Source organism: Gossypium arboreum, chromosome 10, assembly GCF_025698485.1.
Source record: "Gossypium arboreum isolate Shixiya-1 chromosome 10, ASM2569848v2, whole genome shotgun sequence".
Lineage (NCBI taxonomy): Eukaryota > Viridiplantae > Streptophyta > Magnoliopsida > Malvales > Malvaceae > Gossypium > Gossypium arboreum.
This window is the reverse complement of record NC_069079.1, coordinates 108,030,976-108,039,597: the sequence shown is the minus strand read 5'-3', so window position 1 is coordinate 108,039,597 and position 8,622 is coordinate 108,030,976.

Sequence of the window (8,622 nt, the reverse complement as noted above, 5' to 3'; positions counted from 1 at the left end):
GACCAATGTAGCAATTATCATATTAGTTTCACCTATGCCAAACAATGACCAAATCACTCAATCGCATTTATAGCCGATTCTATCTTGTTCATATTAAGATCATAACTCACTTAAAATAACTTCTAGTCTTTCACACTCTCATATCCATTATTATAAGTATTGTCGAATACTTAACACAACTAAGCTAAGAATTTACCCAACATCATCTTACTTAATTTCTACTTATTCATCAAAATTTCAAATACGAAGTATTTAGCACCTATGCACTTAAATCGAATTAGCAAACACCTATAGACCTTGGCCGAATGCCATTAAACACAAGTTATCAAAATCTTATGATTCAAAAATCAAACTCTTAACAATAATGCACAATGTCGAACCTTTAGATGATCAAACATCTAATTTAATCAATTTAAAACACCTAAACGGCATTTGTTCAAGACATTAAGCAACTACATGTTCGGCTATTACACATATGAGCATTAACAATTCATACTATTAATAAGCTCAACTTCTTGCAACAACAAATTCTTTATCAAAACTTAAAGGCTATAATCAAATTATTTCCTCATCAACCATAACCGAATGTGCAATCCATCCATCAAGATTCAAATTTTTTTTTTTTTGGTATGGGCTAAGTAAGAAACAAGATGATTAACCTAAAACAAGCTTAAATTTCAAAAAATCTAACACCATTCACTAACATTTCTTATGTTTCAAATGACCGAAAGTCTTCCCCTTCTCTTCCTTTCAATTCGGCCAAGAAGAACAAGGATGAAGATTTGTTTTCTTCACCCAAATTTTCACTTATTTCTTTATTCATTAATTCATTTTGTATATTAAAATGTTAATAAACAAAAAAAATGCTTATAATATGTGTTAATCATTATCATGGCCGGCCACTATCTCTAAATGGCTAATTAGACATGCAAGTCCACCTTTTTAACAACATGCATAAATAGACCACCTTAAAATTTACCCATCACATTTCACAATTGTCTCACTTAAGTCCGATTTAAAATTTTCACATACAAATGACAAAAATCAAAGCATGAGACTTTCACAAATGCATTTACACATATAATAGGCATAGAATTTAACAGTTAATTATTTTTAAGACTCGGTTTTGTGGTCCCAAAACCACTTTTCGACTAGGGTCAAATTAGGGCTGTCACAGCTTTTAAGCAATCACGTATCACTTTAACCTTTTCTTCGGTTTCCTTGATTAGATTAACTCCGTGAATCTGACTCTCCTTGAGTTCTGTCCAATACAATGGAGTTCGTCACTTTCTTCCGTACAAGGCTTCGTAAGGCACCATCTTTAAACTCGTTCAAAAACTGTTGTTGTAGGCGAACTCTACCAATGAAAAGTATTTTTCCTAGCTACCCTGAAATTCAAGGATGCAACATCACAACATACCTTCAAGAATCTAAACCATACACTAAGACTGACCATCAGTCTGTGGGTGAAAAGTTGTACTAAAGCTCAACCTAGTACCTAAGGCTTCTTGTAACTTCTTCCACAATCTCGAAGTGAATCTCGGATCTCTGTTGGAAATAATCGATAATGGTACCCCGTGTAGTCTCACAATCTCAGATATATACAAGTCAGTCAACTTGTCAAGTGAATAATCTGTCCTTACCGGAATAAAATGAGCCAAATTTGTCAACTTATCAATCACAAGCCATATAACATCTTTCTTTTTCGGGGTCAATAGTAATCCTGTCACGAAATCCATAGTGATTCTATTCCACTTCAATTCGGGAACCATCACAGGCTGTAGTAAACCTGAAGGTACTTGATGTTCAGCCTTGACTTGCTGACATATCAAGCATTTTGATACAAACTCGGAGATGTCTCTCTTCATGTCGTTCCACCAGTATATTTTCTTCAAATCATTATACATCTTGATACTTCCTGGATGAATAGACAAACGGCTATCATGTGCCTCTTGCAAGATTTTCCAAATAATTTCATCGTTTCTCAGTACGCAAACTCTGTCTCTGAACATCAAACATCTATCAAAATCGATCTAAAAATCTGATTCGATGCCCGACTCACATTAAGCTCTTTTAACTTGTAGGACACCATCATTAGTATGAAGATCATAGATTTCCTGAACAAATGTCGGCCTAGCCCTTATCTCTGCCAAAACTGAACCATCATCAAACAACACCAATCAAGTGTTCATGGCCATCAATGCAAACAAAGATTTTCTGCTTAACGCACCGACGACTACATTCGCCTTTCCCGGGTGATAATCGATGATCAGCTCGTAATCTTTAATTAACCTAACCGTCTCCGCTGTCTCAGATTCAATTCTTTTTTAGTCATAAAATACTTCAAACTCTTGTGGTCTGTGAATATACAACAAGTCTCACCATATAAGTAATGCCTCCAGATTTTCAAGGCAAAAACAATGGCGGCAAGCTCTAAGTCGTACGTCGGATAATTCTTCTCGTGTGGCTTTAACTACCGTGATGCATAGGCTATCACCTTGCCATCTTGCATAAGTACACAACCTAGTCCATTTAAGGACGCATCACTGTAAACCACAAACTCTTTTTCTGACTCGGGCAATACTAGAACAGGAGCTTCAGTTAGCAATGTCTTCAACTTCTCGAAACTCTGCTGACACTTTTCTGTCCATTCAAACTTCACGTCTTTTTGTAGTAACCTCGTCATGGGAGTTGCTATCATAGAGAATCCTTTCACAAATCTTCGGTAGTAACCTGCTAAGCCTAAAAATCTTCTAATCTCGGTTACATTTTTAGGTAGTTTCCATTCAACGATAGCAGAAATCTTACTTGGATCAACTCGGATGCCTTCATCCGAAACAATATGACCCAAAAACCCTACTTCTTGGAGCCAAAACTCACTCTTTCTAAACTTACCAGTTTTTTCGTAAAGTCTGCAACACAGTTCTCAGATGCTTCGCATGCCCTATCTCATCATTAGAATAAATCAAAATGTCGTCAATGAACACAACGACGAACTTGTCCAAGTATGGCTGAAATATCCTATTCATTAAGTTCATAAATACGGCCGGTGCATTCGTTAACCCAAATAGCATGACAAGAAATTCATAGTGGCCATATATTGTCCTGAAAGCTATCTTAGGCACGTCCGATTCCTTAACTCGCAACTGATAGTAGTCGGATCTCAGGTCTATCTTAGAGAACACAGTGGCTCCCCTCAACTGGTCGAACAAATTATCGATCCTTGGAAAATGATACTTGTTTTTAATAGTTACCTTGTTCAGTTGCCTATAATCTATGCATAGCCTCACCGAACCATCTTTCTTCTTTACAAACAATACGGGAGCACCCCAAAGTGAAAAGCTTGGCCTTGCAAAACCTTTATCGGTCAGTTCTTGTAACTGTGCTTTCAACTCTTTCAACTCGGTTGGTGTCATCCTGTACGGAGCAATAGAAATAGGAGTTGTCCCTGGCACCAATTCAATGCCAAACTCTATCTCTCTACCAGGAGGTAACCCGGGTAGTTCATTCGGAAACACATCTGAATATTCACACACTATTGGTATGGACTCAATCTTTAACTTTGTTTCCTTAGTGTTCAGTATAAAAGCAAGGTAGGCTTCGTACCCTTTTCTCATATATCTCTGAGTAACCATTACTGTGATTACAACCAACGGTGTATCCAATTCTCTTGAATCAACTCGTAGAGTTTCACCATCTAGGCACTTCAGTTCAATATACTTACTACCACAGTTTACAATTACATCATGCAGGACGAACCAATCCATAACAAGTATTACATCAAACTCATCAAATGACAATAACATAAGGTTAACTAGAAAGCAATGACCCTGAATCGTCAAAGGACAATTCTTACGGACTTTATCAACCAGGACTGACTTGCCTAATGGGTTCGACACTCTGATTATAAAATCCGTAGGTTCAATGGATATATTTATACTAGACACTAATATCATGCAAATGTATAAATACGTCAATCCCGGATCAATTAAGGCAACAACACAAGTATTAAAAAGAGAAAAGGTACCCATGATGACGTCAGGAGCAGAGGCTTCCTCTCGAGCACGTATTGCATACGTTATTGCCGAGGATCGAGCCTCTAATTTCGTAGCGTCTTTGGCCACAACCCGACTGCCACTAGAAATTCTAGGATATCTCAAAAGTCTACCTCGTGAAATAGGAGCACTTGACTTCGGGGCTACTTCCATTTTTTTATCGGTTCGCTCTGGACAGTCTCTGAGGAAGTGGTCAAGAGAACCATATCTATAACACGCACCGTTCTTCATTCGGCACTCTCTAAAGTGAAATTTATTGTAGCTTTTACACTTCGGGTTTTGGTCATCAACACTTTCCACACTAGTCATCATCAGGGAAGAAGACTTTTGCTTACATCATTTGAATCTTCTCGGTCTGTCCGAATACCCTACCAATGAAGTGGAGTGTTTATATTGGCTTCTTAATTTCTTTGTGGGAATTGAGAGCGTCTTACCACTGAATCTCTTGCTCGAAACTCGAGCTTCTTTCTTAGCTTGATTCCTTTCATTATTTAGCTCCTCGGCCTTCTTGTCCCGATTAGCTAATGCAGCAAACTCTTGTATCTCTAGGATCCCAATTAACAACTTGATTTCCTCATTCAGACCTTTCTCGAAGCGTTTACACATTTCTGACTCTGTTTGAACCCATTCAGTCGCATACTGACTTAGTCTTACAAACTCTCTTTCATATTCCAATACAGTCTTATTTCCTTGTTTGAGTTCCAAGAACTTCTTTTGCTTCGAATCCAAGAACCTTTGACTGCTGTATTTTTTCTTAAACTCCGCTTGGAAAAATTCCCAAGTAATGTTTCCCTTCGGTACCACTGAAGATACAATCTTCCACCAGTGGTATGCAATATCCTTCAGAAGAGATACATCACACTTTAAACACTCATCAAGTCTGCACGATAATTCCTCTAACACTCGTATAGTGTTCTTGAGCCAGAACTCAGCTCGTTTAGCATCATCATCAATCTTAGCTCTAAATTCCTCAGTCCCGTACTTTCTAAGTTTGTCTATAAGGGCTTTACCAATTCTCACAAGACCATGCCTCGTGGCACTTCCTTATCAGGTCAGTTAGGGGGGCGGGGAGGTCGTGGTATGTTGGGGCGATTTCTCAAATAATCCTCAAACCACTCATCCATCATGTCAAAGAAGGCGGCTCTAGCCTCTTCCCAGCCTTCAAATATAAGCTTTCTACTACTACTAGAAACAGCTCGTTGTACGGAAGCTAGAGCATGGCTCTCGACTCCCTCGGACTCATCTTGTGCATGATCGGAAGACATTTACTATATTCAAAGATAATTAAGCAGTTAGGAGATGTCATACTATCAACGTTCATATAATGGCATGTATAGCGAAACTCAATACTCTCTACAGTAGTCCTAAAACTGACTAAACCGTAGCTCTGGTACCACTAAATGTAACACCCCTTACCCGTACCCAAGACCGGGACCAGGTACGAGGCGTTACCAGACATGTACTCTAATATTTTTCGGAAATATGAGTTGTAAAATTTTGTTCCAATTTAAAACTAATTGAACGACATCTTAATGTCGCTATTATGGACCAACGAAACCCAAATCATACATTGAGAAAGGTCCGAGACAAAATCGAGGACTTGAGAAAGTACTTGAAAAATTTTCTAAGTTAACCCAAATCATAACCGTGTCCCCCTACCCGTGTGGAATTAATTAAATTTATTTTTTATTTCGAGCCTACAAGGGTTTTCACACGGCCAAGCACATGCCCGTGTCCCTGGCTCGTGTCATTCACACGGCCTAGACACACCCGTGTGGTTGCCCGTGTCCAAAAGCTAAGGCATTCTGTTTATAACGTCAGCATGCATTTAGGAGCACACGGCCAAGACACACGTCCGTGTGCTATTCTGTGCCCTCCACACGGTTGAGACACACTGTCGTGTCTCTACCCGTGTGTTTACTACCATGCATTCTAACTTAAAATTTTTAGGTGCAGGGGACACACAGCCATATCACACGCCCATGAGGCGGTCCGTGTGCCACACGGCCTAGACACATGCCCGTGTGTCTACCCATGTGGACCTTGTTAGGCTATTTTCCAAGCTTTTGGTCACCCTCTATCATCCCCATACTCTTATAGATTTCCATAATACATAACAATGCCTAATTATACATCCCAAATGACCTTGATATACCTTATTGCATGTAAACCTCATCTCATCGGTTTTATACATGCTAAGTTATTCCCTTTTATATTAAGGATATCTATGTCTTATGACACAATTAAGATTGGCTCATTATCTTAACTCATTTCCAATTATAACCTAGCCATCCTTTGTGATTTGGTCACATTACATATACTTAATTGTGATATGCCATATTTAATTATCACAAGAACATTTGGACATAAACATGCACAAATTTGTAGGTCATAACCTACATCAAAATGAGTCAATTTCCATGACCATACATAAGTGAACATGTATAATTTTTTTTTTATAAGCCTTCATATGGGCTAGTCAAATGACACATATAACAAAATAAACAAAAGCCCTATACATGCCATTGAACAAAATAAAAGTATCTATATACCAAAGCTGAATAAGATGATAGTGTGTTGATTCTCCAACCATCTTCCAACCTTTACAAGTCCTCGAGCTCTATAAGATAGGGAAAATAGAGGAGTAAGCATTTGCATGCTTAGTAAGCCCGAATAACTAGAAAGTAACTTACCAATTAATTAGCATATACCGATTAATTAGCATACATCCATATTAGGTAATAAAACCAACAAGTATGAAATAGTTTCCCTATCACATGCACTCAATCAACAGGTTAGTCCCATAACAATACACCATGTAATTTGTCTTAGATGAGCTCATTATCCAACATTTTCATTTTCATATCTCATGTTAATCCCGTTGAGTCTCTTAGAAATCTCGATGGATTATCCATTTACCGTTAAGTCGTAAGAATGATCGTCTCAAGTACTTACTCCCACGAACCTCACATCTTACGGCAGGATTATCAGTCCAAGCTAAATCCCCCGCAATGTAAACTCATAGGGTGATGTCGGGATTACCAATCCAGGCCAAATCCCTTATAGCGACAAACACCCTTAATGAGCTCGGATCTGAATTACCAGTCCAGGCTAAATTCAGACCCTAATCGGATTACCCGTTCGGACTAAATCCACAATGCACATATATTCTTCGGGAGGCTCGATCACTCAAGGAACACCCGTCTGGGCTAGATCCTTTCTATATTTAAGATCAACAGATTACCCATTTGGACTAAATCCTCTTCTTCAACACATGCAGGATCCCAAGTCATGCAAGCCATTGTTTATCCATCGAATCTCCCTTTTTGACCTCAACCGGGACATTTATTTTCATGTCATTGTTATTAACACATTTCATGGATTTTCATGCCATCATTATAATCAGTTATCATGCACTCATAACGCATGAAATTAAGCATAATAAGAGTTTACTTTTAGTTATTCGAACTTACTTAACATTCGTTTCGATTTCGTATTTCGATTATTCTGAAACATTTTGTTTTCCTCCATCGACCTCCGAAATTTGTTGCTCGAGGTCTATAACAATAAAAAAATGAATCATTAATACCTCACAATATTCTTTTCGAGTCTAAATTTCATCCCCAGACAAAATTGATCGTTTTGCCCTAACCTTTCACATTTTTGCAATTTAGTCCCTAGATTCATATAATGAAATGCATGAATTTTCTACATTATCCAAGCCTAGCTGAATGTTTTTCCCTCTTATGGCAGCCTACATGTTCTATTATTTCACATTTCTACCACATATTTTACACATTTTGCAAAAAAGTCTTTTCAGGGGTTTTTCATGAAAATCACCTAGAAAAAGATGTTTAACACACATCCAACTTTCATATTCCTCTATAAAACATCAAAGAATAAATATGTCACACATGGGTCACTTTGCAAACATGAACCCTAACTCAAAATATGGATAGCAATGGAGAGAGTAAGCTACCAAAATTTTAAAATTACGAAGAACATTAAAAACGGGGATTGAGAAATTCAGCTGGATGAGGGAGAAGAATGGCTGATTTTTGCCTTCATTTTCCAATTTTATTTCATTAATTAGCCAAATGACCAAAATGCCCTTAAGCCCTTTCTTTCAAATTTTCTCCATACATACCCATTTTTGTCCAAAAACTTAAAAATTGGATAAATTGCTCTTTAAGACCTTCTAATTAATAATCTAAAGCAATTTCATACAAATTTCTTCTAGAATCCAAGTTTTGCACTTTATTCAATTTGGTCCTTATTTTCCCATTGGATACCTTGCTCATAGAATTCCTTCATGAAACTTTAACACATGTGTATTTTCATATTCTAGACCTCATAATAATCATAAAATAAACATTTTAATGTCGAATTTGTGGTCATGAAACCACTGTTCCGACTAGGCCCTATTTTGGGATGTTACAGTAGCAATGTGTATTTTGTCGACTAAAACATTTGAGTAGTATTAAGCAAAATACGGGAATAAGTTTAAAAATTTAAACAATCCAATAAGTCCAGAGAGTCCAAAAATTTACAAAACCAAAATACCAAA